At 41.8% G+C, this 16,400-nt stretch overlaps 1 protein-coding gene across 15 annotated transcripts in view; it reads left to right on the top strand.

The window, feature by feature from the left end:
* The window catches only part of shank3a (SH3 and multiple ankyrin repeat domains 3a), a 1,072,328-nt gene that overhangs the window by 772,221 nt on the left and 283,707 nt on the right, over positions 1–16,400 (top strand). The window lies entirely within an intron of this gene.

Raw genomic sequence — 16,400 nt, 5'->3', positions numbered from 1 at the left:
TTATTGGTGCTGGTAGTAAATATAAAGTAAATTGAAATCATCTAACTGTTTGGTGGAATTTGAACACTAACTTACATGAATATTTATTTAGATTTGTGGATTACTGATCCAGTTTGATTTCTCTGCTGCCAACAGTGCCAGAACTCCAGATCAGACCAATGGTCAGGTTGGCATTTGCTTTGCTAGGCTTGAGAAGAGGAAGTGTGCTGAATTTTCAAGCAGCCATTTGGAATGATCTTTCTGGTTCTAACTAATGAAGGGTCTCGGCCCAAAACATTGACTGTACTGTTTTACGTAGACGCTGCCTGGCCTGCTGAGTTCCTCCAGCATTTTGTTTGTGTTGCTGGGATTTCCAGCATCTGCAGATTTTCTCTTCTTTGTGATTATTTAGACCCACTTGGCACACATCCTAGAAGTGTTTTACAAACAATATCCAAACCATGAGGATTTAATGCACTTGCTGCTAATACCTCCTATTAATCAAACAATCTCACTATTGTGCTTGTCTGGGGTGAGGGCTTTATACAACATATACAGGGATGCAAGTTATTAGCAGAACTGCTATCTCTCAGCTTGAGTAACTGAGATTCAATTGCTATCTCCTACGCTGTCCATGTAGAGTTTGTATGTTCTTCCTGTGGTTATGTGGGTTTCTGCACAGTCCTCCAGTTCCCTCTCGCATGAGTGACTGATAGAATTTGGGGAGAGTTCATGTGGTTTCCTCAGGGTCCTCCAGTTCCCTCCCACATGAGTGAGTGCTGGAATTCAGAAACATAGAAAACCTACAGTACAATATAGGTCATTTGGCCCACAAAGGTGTGCCGAACATGTCCTTACCTGAGAATTTACCTAGTGTTACCCATAGCCCTCTATTTTTCTGAGCTCCATATACCTGTCCAGGAATCTCTTAAAAGCCCCTATCGTATCCGCCTTCACCACTGTCGCCTGCAGCCCATTCCATGCACTCACCACTCTGCGTGAAAAAACTTACCCCTGGTACTTCCTCTGTACCTACCTCAAATCACCTTAAAACTGTGCCCTCTCGTGCTTGCCATTCCAGCCCTGGGGAAAAGCCTCTGACTATCCACACGATCAATGCCTCTCATCATCTTATACACCTCTAAACCTCAGTTGCTCCAAGGAGAAAAGGCCGAGTTCAATCAACCTATTCTCATAAGGCGTGCTCTACAATCCAGGCAACATCCTTGTAAATCTCCTCTGCACCCTCTCTATGGTTTACACATCCTTCCTATAGTGAGGCAACCAGAACTGAGCACAGTACTCCAAGTGGGGCCTGACCAGGTCCTATGTAGCTGCAACATTACCTCTCGGCTCCTAAATTCAATTCTGTGATTGATGAAGGCCAATGCACCGTATGCCTTCTTAACCACAGAGTCAACTTGTGCAGCAGCTTTGACTGTCCTATGGACTCGGACCCCAAGATCCTTCTGATCCTCCACACTACCAAGAGTCTTAACATTAATACTATATTCTGTCATCATATTTGACCTACTGAAATGAACCACCTCACACTTGTCTGGGTTGAACTCTATCTGCCACTTCTCAGCCCATTTTTGCATCCTATCAATGTCCCACAGTAACTTCTGACAGCCCTCCACACTATCCACAACACCTCCAACCTTTGTGTCATCAGCAAATTTACTAACCCATCCCTCCACCTCCTCATCCAGGTCATTTATAGAAGAGTAGGGGTCCCAGAAAAGATCACTGGTGACCGACCTCCATGCAGAATGTGACCCATCTACAGTGACTCTTTGCCTTCTGTGAGCAATCCAGTTCTGGATCCACAAAGCAATGTCCCCTTGGATCCCATGCCTCCTTACTTTCTCAATAAGCCTTGCATGGGGTACCTTGTCAAATGCCTTGCTGAAATCCAAATACTCTACATCTACTACTCTACCATCATCAGTGTGTTTAGTCACATCCTCAAAATATTCAATCAGACTCGTAAGACATGACCTGCCTTTGACAAAGCCATGCTGACTATTCCTAATCATATTATGCCACTCCAGATGTTCATAAATCCTGCCTCTCAGGATCTTCTCCATCAACTTACCAAGCACTGAAGTAAGACTTACTGCTCTATAATTTCCTGGGCTATCTCTACTCCCTTTCTTGAATAATGGAACAACATCCACAGCCCTCCAATCCTCTGGAACCTCTCCCATCCCCATTGATGATGCAAAGATCATTGCCAGAGGCTCAGCAATTTCCTTCCTTTTGTCTGGTCCCAGTAACTTGTCCAACTTGATGCTTTCTAAAAGCTCCAGCACATCCTCTTTCTTAATATCTACATGCTCAAGCTTTTCAGTCCACTGTAAGTCATCCCTACATCGCCAAGATCCATTTCCATAGTAAATACTGAAGCAAAGTATTCATTAAGTACCTCTGCTATCTCCTCCAGTTCCATACACACTTTTCCACTGTCACATTTGATTGGTCCTATTCTCTCACGTCATATCCTCTTGCTCTTCACATACTGGTAGAATACCTTGGGGTTTTCCTTAACCCTGTCTACCAAGGCCTTCTCATGGCCCCTTCTGGCTCTCCTAATTTCATTCTTAATCTCGTTCCTGCTAGCCTTATAATCTTCTAGCTTTCTATCATTACCTAGCTTTTTGAACCTTTTGTAAGCTCTTCTTCTTGGCTAGATTTACAACAGCTTTCATACACCACGATTCCTGTACCCTACCATCTTTTCCTTGTCTCATTGGAACGTACCTAAGCAGAGCTCCACGCAAATATCCCCGAACATTTGCCATATATCCGCACAGGGTGTCTGACCCTCCAAGGGAGGAGTTGTAAAGTTTGATGGCCACAGGCAGGAATGACTTCCTATGATGCTCTGTGCTGCATCTTGGAGGAATGAGTCTCTGGCTGAAAGTACTCCTGTGCCCAACCAGTACATTATGTAGTGGATGGGAGACATTGACCAAGATGGCATGCAACTTAGACAGCATCCTCTTTTCAGACACCACCGTGAGGGAGTCCAGTTCCATCCCCACAACATCACTGGCCTTACAAATAAGTTTGTTGATTCTGTTGGTGTCTGCTACCCCAGCACACAACAGCAAACATGATTGCACTGGCCACCACAGACTCGTACAACATCCTCAGCATCATCCGGCAGATGTTAAAGGGCCTCAGTCTCCTCAGGAAGTAGAGACGGCTCTGTCCCTGTCCCTGTTACTATTGGTAGTCTATAAAAAACACCCAGTAGAGTTATTGACCCCTTCCTGTTCCTAACTTCCAGCCACAGAGACTCAGTGGACAATCCCTCCATGACTTCCTCCTTTTCTGCAGCCGTGACACTATCTCTGATCAGCAGTGCCACACCCCTAACTCTTTTGCCTCCCTCCCTGTCCTTTCTGAATCATCTAAAGTCTGGCACTCTTGGTAACCATTCCTGCCCTTGAACCATCCAAGTCTCTGTAATGGCCACAACATCATAGCTCCAAGTACTGATCCACTTTCTAAGCTCATCCGCTTTGTTCATAATATTCCTTGTGTTAAAATAGACACATCTCAAACCGTGGGTCTGAGTGTATCACTTCTCTATCACCTGCCTATCTTCCCTCTCGCACTGTCTCCAAACTTTCTCTATCTGTGAGCCAACCGCCTCTTCCTCCATCTGTTCAGTTTGGTTCCCACACCCCAGCAATTTTAGTTTAAACACTCCCCAGTAGCCTTAGCAAACCTCCCTGCCAGTATATTGGTCCCCCTGGGATTCAAATGCAACCAGTCCCTTTTCTACAGATCACTTCTGCCCCAAAAGAGGTCCCAATTATCTAGAAAGCTGAACCCCTGCCCCCCGCTCCAATCCTTCAGCCATGCATTTATCCTCCACCTCACTCTCTTCCTATACTGACTGTCACATGGCACAGGCAGTAATCCCAAGATGACTACCTTTGTGGTCCTGCTTCTCAACTTCCTTCCTAACTCCCTGTAGTCTGTTTTCAGGACCTCCTCAATTTTCCTACCTATGTTATTGGTATCAATATGTACCACAACCTCTGGCTGTTCTCCTTCCCACTTCAGGATATCTTGTACATGATCAGAAACATCCCAGACCCTGGCAGCTGGGAGCCAAACTACCATCCGTGCTTCTCTCCTGCATCCACAGAATCGCCTGTCTGACCCCCTAACTATAGTGTCTCCTATCACTGCTGCCGTCCTCTTCCCTCCGCTTCTGAGCCACAGGGCCGCACTCTGTGCCAGAGGCGCGGCCACTGTTGCTTCCCCCAGGTAGGCTGTTCCCCCCCCCCATAGTACTCAAGCAGGAGTACTTATTGTCAAGGGGTACAGCCACAGGAGTACTCTCTAGTATCTGACTCTTGCCTTTCCCTCTCCTGACTGTAACCACTTATCTGTCTCCCCAGCCCCAGGTGTGACCCTGCCTATAACTCCTCTCTATCACCTCCTCACTATCCCTGACCAGATGAAGGTTATTGAGCTACATCTCCAGTTCCCAAACACAGTCCCTAAGGAGCTGCAGCTCGACGCACCTGGCACAGATGTGGCTGTCCGGGAGGCTGGGAGTCTTCCAGACCTCACATATCTGACACCACGAACAGAAATCCGGCCTCACACACGTACTCCCTGTCTGTATTCTACTCAGGCAACCTATTTGCCTGGACCCGTTAATCCTAAGCCCTATTGAGCCAAAGCCTTCCTACTCTGTCTCCCTCTACTCCATCACCCTCTCCTCCAGTGCTCGCTCTATAAGGCTGTCTCCTTTTAAACTCTTCTCACTATTCTCACTGGCTGACGTCCACGCGCTTGCACAGTCATGCCCCGTTCTAACCGTTGAAGAAATAACCGTCTCCCTTTAAACTCTTCTCGGGGAGAAAAATTTGGGGAGAGTTGGTGTGGTTTCCTCAGGGTCCTCCAGTTCCTTCCCACGTGGGTGAGTCATAGTTTGTGGGGAGAGTTGATTTGAGTTTCCTCAGAGTCCTCCCATTTCCTTCCTCATTGGTGAATGATAGAATTTGGGGAGAGTTGATGAAAATATGGGGAGAATAAAGTAAAATTGCTGTAAATTGGTGGTTGTGGTTCAAATGAAGTGAAAGGACTATTTAGTTATTGTATGACTGAATGACTGTAACAAATTCAAAAATATAATGGTTTGCATTTCATTTCTTGTTGCACAAAGTTTACCTTGGTTTTTCTGACACATAGCCACCATAGGCACAATTTAATTTTTTTGCAAGAATCAGGTGCCACGTTGGAATAATTATTAAAATTCCAAAAGTCCTGGTCTCTTTCGTAGCATGATGAATTCATGGACCAGTCTAATTTACTTGGCCAGCTTTGAAGTGGGTCCAATGGCATGATCAGAGGAATTATTTACCAAAGAGCTGGTCATTGACTTCAGAAAAGGGATGCTGCACATCTGCAAACTCTACATTGACAGTGTTGAAGTTGAGATCTTCAAGCTCCTTGGAGAGATATCACTAATGGCCTATCCAGGTCCAACCACATAAATGCCATGGCCAAGGAAGCTTACCAATGCCTCCAGTTTCTCAGGGGACTAAAATAATTTGGCATTTTGACCCTTACCAATATTTATTAGCGCACCATAAAAATCATCCTTTCTGGATGTATAACAGCTTGGTGAGGCAACTGCTCTCTACGTGATCGCAAAGAACTGCAGATAGATGTGAACACAGTTCGCTTCATGGAAACTAGTCTCCTCTCTCCAGGTTTGAGCTGCACTCTTGCTGCCACAGTAAAGCAGCCAGCGTAATCCAAGAGTCCATTCACCTCAAACATTCTCTCTTCTTCCCTCTTCCATTGTGTAGAAGATACAAAAGCCTGAAAGCACATACAAACAGGTTCAAGGACAGCTTCAAACCCCGTGTTATAAGACTATTAACTGGTGCCCCAGTACAATAAGATGGACTCTTGATCTCAAAATCTACCTGATTATGATCTTGTACTTTATTGATTACTTACAATGCATAAACAGGCCAATGCCAGATTGGAAGATTGAAACCAGTGAGTTGCTATAGGGATCTTTGCACTAATCCCAGGTTTTTACAGTATACCTCAATGGTTTGGTTACAGAACTGATGTTTGGTATATTATTATGTGCAGAGCACAGTTTCACTTATAACATCTTTGGTCTATGGGGAAAAAGATCTACTAAAAAGAAAAGAAAAAAAATCATTGTAGCTTGCCAAATCAGTCAAACCTGCTTAATGTCAGCAGCCATCTTGTTCAAATTCACTCTACTAATGACAGCTCTTTGTGACATTGTCTGTCAGCCAATAGGAGCATAGCACATAATTTGATGTTAGGCTAAAGAGAACACAGGATGCAAATTGACAATGGGCTAAATTGTCATTGTTGCTTGACAAGTAAGAATTCAGTGATATATTTTGTAAAGTCAGGCTAATTTTATTAGGTATTTTAAAGGGGAAGAAAAGAGCATTCACTCTCCATTTGGCAATTCACATTGTGTGATTTATTTTGGGCCGTGCACAAAAAAATCTATGTGAGACGTGGTACACATTGCAATAAAATGTTATTTGCAAAATTGGCACAATCAACGCCAAAACAGGGCTATTTTCTGGTAATCCCCATATTGCGAAGATAGCTTCTGCTTTAAATATACTAATGACTTGGCTTCTACAGCAGTCTGAGTCAGAGAATTCCACAGATTCATCACTCTGTGGCTAAAGAAATTCATCCTCATCTCTGTTCTAAATGGGACGTCCTTCTAATCTGACGCTGTGTTGTCTGGTCCGAGATTCCCCTATTATTTGAAATATCCTCCCCATATCCACCGTACATGGGCCTTTCAATATCTGGTAGTTTTCAATGGAAGAACACCCCTTTCCGCCCCCCCCCACCCAACCTCCTCATTCTTTTAAACTCCAGCAAGTGCAGGCCCAGAACTATCAAATGCTTATTATCCAGTAACCCTTTCATTCTCATAAATTTTCTCTGGACCCCCTCAATTGCCAGCGTAGCCTTTCTTAGATGTGGACCCCAAAGACTGATCATATGCAGAGAAATGTTGTATTCAGTGTGACAGCTAAGGTCAATTTATTGTTTATCTTAATGATGCTGAATCTATTAGCTGAAAGTGAAAGTTAAAAAATGTCCTATTTTTAAACGAATAGATCAATACAAACTCCTGAAGCTGATTGACAAAGAGATACTGTATCCAGTGCTCACAATATAGCCTCCTCAACATAGATTGGGGGACCACTTTGTCGAGCACCTTTGCTTCATCTGCAAAAAGCAACATTTCCTGGTGGTCAGCCAGTTTAATTCCAATCCTCATTCCCAAGCACTCCTATACTGCCATGGTAAGGCACTCTAAGATTGAGGAGCAGCAACTCATATCCTGACTGGATAGTCATCAACTTCTTGGCATGAACATTGATTTATCCAACTTCTGGTAATCTTTCCCTCCCCCTTCCCTCTTCTTCAATTCCCCATTCTGACTCCCCCTTTTACCTCTTCTCACCTGCCTATCACTTCCCCCATAGCTTCTCCTCCTTCCCTTTCTCTCATGGTCTCTCTATCAGATTCCTTCTTCCCCAGCCCTTTATTTCCACCGATCGCCTCACAACTTCTAACTTCATCCTTCCCTCCTCCCCACCCACCTGTCTTCACCTTTCACCTTCTACTCTGTAGTCCTTCCCCTTCCCCCACCTTCCTGTTTGAGCTTTCTCCCCTTCCTTTCCAGTCCTGATAAAGGGTCTTGGCCCGAAACGTCAACTGTGTATTCATTTCCGTAGCTGTTGAGTTCCTTCAGTATTTTGTGTGTGTTTGCAAAGAAAGGACTTTTCTGCTCGTTGCTGAAGATGCCAATAATCAGTAAAAGCTTCCTATCAGCTCACTGGGCACTGAGTAGGACTCTCAGCTGTTGAAGCAATCAAAAAGAGCATGTCTTGTACATTGTTTTCATTCATTTCAGCTGTCAATTGGCAGCAATCTCTGGAAAACATGATGCTGTATAAATTGGTGACAGTATAGAACATCAACAGCCAGGGACATTCACCACTTGCTATTTGCAGCAACAAGCAGAATCCACTCAAGGTTTAGTTACTGAGAGTCATGGCAGTATAGGCTCTTCCAGCCCTTTGACCGTGTCGCCCAGCGACTGCCGATTAACCCTCGCCTAATCGTGGACAATTTATAATGACTAATTAACCTATTAACCAGTACGTAACAGTACGATTGTGGAAGGAAACCGGAGCACCTGGGGAATACCCATGGGGAGGACATACAGGCTCCTCACAAATGGGCTCCGGTGTCCCGATCTGTAATAGCGTTGTGCTAACTCTTATGCTACCGTGGTGCCCGCGGTTATAGCATCAAAGAAGCCATGCAAGAGAAATGCAAGGTGCAGTGCTACAAGAAACAGGGTGTGTTAGAGGCACCAAGTCAGTGATTCTGAGCTATATTTATTTCTCTTTCATTGACAGCCAATGTTTTTTCAAACAGCAAAAGACTGATTTTAATAGTGTCCAGACAGCCACACTCATTTTACAAGAACCAGTTGAAACTAAGTACTTGTGATATCTGCTTCCACAGATGCAACATGCATTAGAAACTGCAAATTTAAACTAAAAATAGAAACTATTGGAGAATCTTCTGAACTTCTAATGGAAGCCCATCAAACATTTTGTATTATAAATGTTACCTGACTCATTAAGAATTTCTGTTTTTACTTGGCATTTTTTGTTGTTTTTATGAGGAAACTGGTTTGTCAGATTTCAAATTGTGTTAGAGTTTTACTGAATCAGAATCAGGTTGTTATCACTGACGTCATCAAATTTGTTGTTTTCTGCCAACAATACAGTGCAATATACTATAAATTACAGTAAGAAGTATATAAAATAAAAATATAAATAAGTAGGTCAAAAAGAGAGAGCAAAACTAGTGAGGTAGGGTACATGGGTTCATTTTCCATTCAGAAATCTGAAGGCAGAGGGGAAGAAGCTGTTCCTGAAATATTGACTGTGAGCCTTCAGGCTCCTGCACCTCCTCTCTGATGGTAGTAATGAGAAGAGGACATGTCCTGGGTGATGGGATCCTTAATGGATTCTGCTTTTTCAAAGCATCACCTTTTGACGATGTCTTTGATGCCAGGGAGGCTAGTGCCCATGATGGAGCGGGCTGAGTTTACAACCCTCTGTAGCTTTTCCTGACCCTCCACACCAGGTGGTGATACAACCAGTTGGAATCCACCATTGTATATCTGTAGATATTTGCAAGAACCTTTAATGACTTATCAAATCACCTTACGCTCCTAATAAAATATATAACTGGTGAGCTGGTCAGAACAATTTCCGTCTTTGCATCTGGAACTGAGATCAAGATTGGTGTTGGGGTTTTAATTTAAGATTTGGATTAGTGTTGTGTCTAAAGAGTGTGATCCTGGAATCTGTGATTGTAGTTTACATTAAAATTGGAATATGAAACAGAAATTAATATTGAGATATGCTTTGTGCTTACATTGAAAATATATAAGGTTAAAGGATTATGGCAATGCTTTGAAGTGTTTACTTAACAGTATCTGATCATTGATAAATTGGTCAGGGGCTGTTGGTTCACGCACACTTGAGTTAGGAGAGAATCTCCTTTTAGTATGTATTGTAAATCTTTTACAGTCTGGTAACTTGAGGACTTTGGTGGAATCCAACTTGCAGACTTTTCAGAAAATTAGATGTTATCCTATTAATACTACTACACATCTGTTTTTGATGAAGTTACATAATAGTATGTACCCTTTCCAATGGACACATTCTGTTTAAAGTGAGTAGGGGATTTAGACAATGTTGAGTATAAAGCTACCATGTGATTCGAGATTTTAATGAGTTTAAGAGGAGTGTTTAAAACAACACACCAATGAGTTTAAAGAGAAGGTGGGAAAAGGGGTCCCAGTGTGTTTACAGGGAGTATGAGGTACAGGGCACCAGTGAGTTTCAATGTAGAGTAGGAAATTGTGCCATTGTGAGTGTCAAGGGAGTTCTGGATATGTAACTTCAGGAACTTACAATAGACTGGGATCTTTATAGAATTTGGGGAATTTTGGAAGATGCAGTCAATTTATTCATCGTCTCTACTGCTATTTCTTCGATGGTGCAGCCATCAGATCCAATGTTTAGCTCATCAGGTGCCCTGATGTGGAGTTCTGACACTTCACTGATCCTTGACAATGAAGTTAACGCTGCTTCATTACACATGACCAGGTCTGTAACAGTCTGTTCACTAGTTCATTCCATGATACCTTTGTTTAAGAAAGAACTGTCCTACATACATGCTCTGAACATATCCTCAAGACTATTTTATCAACTTGATTTGTCACATTCATATGAAGGTCAAAGTACCCCAAAGTTAATGACGCAAACAACAGGAATTCTGCAGATGCTGGAAATTCAAGCAACACACATAAAAGTTGCTGGTGAACGCAGCAGGCCAGGCAGCATTTCTAGGAAGAGGTGCATCTGTTACTTATTTTTATACACACATTCTTTCTCTCACTCTCCTTTTTCTCCCTCTGTCCCTCTGAATATAGCCCCTGCCCATCCTCTGGGTTCCCCCCCCTTGTCTTTCTTCCCAGACCTCCTGTCCCATGATCCTCTCGTATCCCTTTTGCCTATCACCTGTCCAGCTCTTGGCTCTATCCCTCCCCCTCCTGTCTTCTCCTATCATTTTGGATCTCCCCCTCCCCCTCCAACTTTCAAATCCCTTACTCACTCTTCCTTCAGTTAGTCCTGACGAAGGGTCTCGGCCTGAAACGTCGACTGCACCTCTTCCTACAGATGCTGCCTGGCCTGCTGCGTTCACCAGCAACTTTTATGTGTGTTGCCAAAGTTAATGAGTAGTTTTACTATAAACTCTCATCTTTGTTCATTTATATTTTATTCTGGATTGTAGTTACTGATAGCCAATCTATGGAGTATTTCCACCAACGCATTTCTTATGCTATTTCTTACACTCACCTAAAATGAAATTCCAAACTTATTATGAGCAAATTTCAGTTTGAACTCCAAGATCTTAATCTTGACTCTCTGCAAATTTTCACTTGGCTCAGAAAGTAATCCAGGCTTTATTATCTTTGATTTTGCATTCTAATTCAAACCCTAGCTGCCCAAACATCCTCAACAGAAAGTTCCTTAATCCTACCCGTGTGGGTGGAGTTTTCACTTCAACAGCCATTTGTTCTGCTCCCTCAGGGAGATGTCCTTAACCGTGAGACTCACCAGGTAACAGAGTCCATGGGATTCATACTTGCAGGAAAAAGAATATTCCCATAATTATAATTATCTTTAGCTGAATCCAAAACACTATTACCAACAGGACATACTGCTTTTGCAGAAACCTGCAAAAATAAAAATACCTCAGAGCATAGCAGTGGAAATCTTAACCAGGGCATTAGTAATAATTAAGAAATAAAATAATGGTCAGCATGGACTGAGAGGTTCCGTGCTGGATGACAATAACGATGATTCAGTTTGTAAGCAGGACTAGACTAGGGTGAGGTGAGCAGTGTGGACACCAAGTTGGTGCAGATGCTTTCGCGCTCATTTTGTTACCTCACTCTCATAGCACTCACTCATGTCCACCATGGAGAGAGCTCTTTAACACAGCAGCCGCTTCTCAGTATTCCTTTCAACAAGCACAGGGGAGTTCCAATCTCTGCAGGTAGCAGTCTTTGGGAATTGTACAGATCCTTTTAACATAGTAGTCATGGTGACAATCACATTAACAATTCTTTAAGTGTAATTTGTCTCAAATTCATTATCTTTTGGCCATTGACACAATATCGAGATCCTAATTAGGCTATCAACTAATGGTGAAAATGTTTTCTAAGCACTTGTTGGGTTGTTTGGAATTTCTACACTGCTTCCTTAAAAAGATGAGCTCTGTATAATATCATATCCACTCTCATATTCCAATGCCTTTTATATTCTTGTGTCCTTCATCAATCCCTTTTTTGTCATTCTCTCCTCTCTCTCACTGTCTTTCTCCCTTTCCCCGTCTCCCTCCCTCCCTCCCTCCCTCTCCCTCTGGCAGTTTCTATCTGTGTCTCTTAACCTTTGCTTCTCTCACCCTATGTGTCTTCTTCCTGGCTCTGAATTTGCTGTGATTGTTTTCCTCTTTTATGTCACTTTCTAAGCTTCTCAGTAAATCTGTTATTGAAGTATGTACTGCACATGTCATCATGTACGACCTTGAGATGCATTTTCTTGCAGGCGTTAACGGGAAAAAAAGAAATACGATATAATTTTATGCAAGCCCACACGTAAATAGACAAAGACTGACAAACAACCAATGTGCGAAAGAAGACAAACTACAAATAAAAAATAACATGGAGAATGTGAGTTTGAAATGAAAGAGGAGTTTGGTAGCTCGGCTTGGCTGCTTGTTTGAATGAAAGAAAGCGAAAGCAGAATAAGTACAGCAGAGTTCTTGAAAGTGAATCTGTAGATTGTAAAATCAGTTCAGCTTAGTGGTGAGTGAGATAACTGTTTAATTTAAGTCTATCTTTTTAACTCTTTTTTTATTTCTGCATGTCTCTGTGAATGTTAGCAAACAAATCAGCCTACAAATCTGCCTTTGCCTGATACCTGTGACAACAAACAATCTGCTGAGCAAACCCAGCAGGTCGAGCAGATCTGTGAGGCGAGAGGAATTCTCAGTGTTACGAGCTGAGGCACTGCATCAGCACTGAGAGGGACGATAGCCAGTTTATAGAGGAGAGGAGAAGGGGTAAGACAGGATGCCGCTGAGTTCCCCCCACAGATGGCTCCCCAGCATCTACCTGCACTCTCTTATCTCCTGATATCCCTGACTGTATGTTTCTTAAGGGATTCCATGAAAATTGAGATGGACTACACATTTTGCTCATTACCATATCTGCAGTGCTTTACATTGGAAGATTGTCATATTTTAGATTTATTTTAATCACTAAACACAATATTAATATCAAATATTTATTAAAATATTTTTAAGAGTTTTAAGAGGGCTTGGGCACAGTGGTTTGAAATTACTCTAGCTAGGTTTTGGTCACAATCACTATGCAAGTTACTTGTCTGGCATTGCTTTTTTAATTAAGTGTCCAACTGGACCAATCGTCGCACTTTGTAATAAGGTGGAGGGTCAGTAAAAACAAATTAATTGAGTCTGTGTGCATAATTATTCTGGTGGTTAAAATGTAAATAATGCTGCCCCCTGCTGTCCAATAACCTAATTACATTAGGCCCGTCAAAATGGAGCATACTTTTGCTGAAAATTCAAATTCCCATTTCAGAAATCAAGTGATGATATTGAGTCCACCAGTACAGGTTGGGTGCAGATTAAAGTTCCTTCTGCACTCGTCTATCAAAAACTACTCAGTCAGATGTAGAACTGTCTACATCTGTTTTGTTTTAACGTGCTGTATGGTACCAGGAAGGGTATGACTCACGCACTATGACTCCCTGTATGAGTGGAGAGTATTTAACAAAATAAATACAAAAACAAGAATGCAAAGAAAATGAAAGCAGAATAAGTGTGAAAGCAGAAAGCAAAATGAATCAGATCTAGACAGGGCAGTACACATAAATGAGATTTACAAGAAGAATTCCCAAACTCTTCCATTCCAGTTACTTTCCCCAAGTAATATTGCTGATTAACACACCCAACCACAAACCCACCTCTCCACACGTCCAAACACACTGCTGTATCATTTCCTGTCAGTCACCTTATGTACAGATACTCCTGTGCCCGGTGTCATTTTATGGACATACAATCTATGCATGTAAGCTATCTTATGTATTTGTATTTGTTGTGCTTTTTCATTATTATTGTGTTCTTTATCTTATTGTGTTTTTCCTGGTTCTGCATCGGATCCAGAATAACAATTATTTCACCTCCTTTACACTTGTGTACTGGAAATGACATTAAACAATCTTGAATCTTTAAGTGCAAGTAGATAGAGATTTTGAAAAATGATTTATCTGTCACGCTAAGTTTTAGATCTGTTCAATTTAGCCTGCTCAGCAGGCAGAGAGGCTCAGTTCTCTAACACAAAGGCACAAGATACAGAATAATTTCTGCTGATGACTCATTTAGCCTGTTTCATGTAAAGCTTTATCTCTTTTTCCATTCTAACCTGTAGATATCAGTCCCTAACAAGGTCCAAGCACAGATCTGTTGCACCATTACCAAATATATCTCTGCAGTTCTCTTTCTGAGTCATACCTTGACTACGTAGATTCCCCTGGTTGAGTGTTTCGAAGCGGGGGGGGGGGCACTCTCAAAGTAAGAGGGTAATGATTTTCTCATAACTCTCTGTCCAAGAAGCCTGTGGAATGCTCATCTTTTAAGTGTACAGAAAACTGAGATCAACAGATCTCAGACCTCAGCTCCTGACCTCATCACCCTTCCAAACGTGGACAAAGAGCTGAGTGCCAGAGGTGAAGTGAGAGTGATTGCCCTCGGCATCAAAGCGCCCTAGCTAAAGTGGAGAAAGTGGGAATTAGAGGAAAACCCTCTGCTGGTTGGAATCACACCAGCACAGTATATTACACCAGTGAAATACCAGCATACCAGCACATTGAACCAGTGAAATACCAGCACAGTATATTAAACCAGTGAAATACCAGCACAGTATATTACACCAGTGAAATACCAGCATACCAGCACATTGAACCAGTGAAATACCAGCACAGTATATTAAACCAGTGAAATACCAGCACAGTATATTATACCAGTGAAATACCAGCATACCAGCACATTGAACCAGTGAAATACCAGCACATTATACCAGTGAAATACCATCACATCAAACCAGTGAAATACCAACACATTAAACCAGTGAAATACCATCACATCAGACCAGTGAAATACCCAGCACATTAAACCAGTGAAATACCATCACATCAAACCAGTGAAATACCAGCACAGTATATTAAACCAGTGAAATACCAGCACAGTATATTAAACCAGTGAAATACCAGCACATTATACCAGTGAAATACCAGCACAGTATATTAAACCAGTGAAATACCAGCACATTGAACCAGTGAAATACCATCACATCAAACCAGTGAAATACCAGCATATTATACCAGTGAAATACCAGCATACCAGCACATTGAACCAGTGAAATACCAGCACATTATACCAGTGAAATACTAGCATACCAGCACATTAAACCAGTGAAATACCATCACATCAAACCAGTGAAATATCAGCATATTACACCAGTGAAATACCAGCACATTAAACCAGTGAAATACCAGCACATTAAACCAGTGAAATACCATCACATCAAACCAGTGAAATACCAGCATACCAGCACATCAAACCAGTGAAATACCAGCATACCAGCACATTGAACCAGTGAAATACCAGCACATTATACCAGTGAAATACTAGCATACCAGCACATTAAACCAGTGAAATACCATCACATCAAACCAGTGAAATATCAGCATATTACACCAGTGAAATACCAGCACATTAAACCAGTGAAATACCATCACATCAAACCAGTGAAATACCAGCATACCAGCACATCAAACCAGTGAAATACTAGCACAGTATATTATACCAGTGAAATACCATCACATCAAACCAGTGAAATACTAGCACAGTATATTATACCAGTGAAATACCAGCACAAAAAATGATACAGTAGTGCTAGAAATTTTCCTATTTCTGCATAAATATGACCCAAAATGTGGTCAGATCTTCACGCAGATCCTAAAACTAGATAAAGGGAACCCAATTAAATAAATAACACAAAAACATTATACTTGTTCATATGTTTATTAAGAAAAATGATCAAGAGGTAACATCCTAATTTGGTAGAATAAATTATGATAGATTAACAGTGTGAGGCAGTGAAACTCTGGTAAGATAACTTCTTTTGCAGAAGAGTGCTTTGGAAATATGGATAAAGAAGAAGGAAAATAAATTGAGTGTTGTAGTCGATATACCTCAGAGTAATGTTTAACTCAATCAGGTTTTTCTGGTGCTATTTGTTTTATCCGGTGTTTTCTCCCTCTGTTCCTATATGTTAAGGTGCTGTCTCTCTTGCAACAGGCACTCTGGTTAGCATAAAGTTCTGGTCATGCCGCTCAGAAACTAGCCCTTTGGCCTTGCCAGTCATCAAACACTCGTCTCCTCAGTTTATTCATGTCACGTTTACCATCACTTTCCACTCTCTCTATTCACTGTGGTTTGTTTTTGTCTTTTAGAATTTAATAAAATTGTAATTCCTTTTCTGATATGTTTTCCTGACTTTTTAAATTTTGCTGAGTATTTTCATAATGGGATTTATTTTCTCCTTTTTAGAAACATAGAACATAGAAACATAGAAAACATACAGCACAATACAGGCCCTTTGGCCCACAAAGCTGTGCCGA

The sequence above is a fragment of the Mobula birostris genome, chromosome 23 (assembly GCF_030028105.1).
Source record: "Mobula birostris isolate sMobBir1 chromosome 23, sMobBir1.hap1, whole genome shotgun sequence".
Classification (NCBI taxonomy): Eukaryota; Metazoa; Chordata; class Chondrichthyes; order Myliobatiformes; family Myliobatidae; genus Mobula; species Mobula birostris.
The sequence above is the reverse complement of the archived record's forward strand: the minus strand, read 5'-3'. Positions and strand labels throughout refer to the sequence as shown.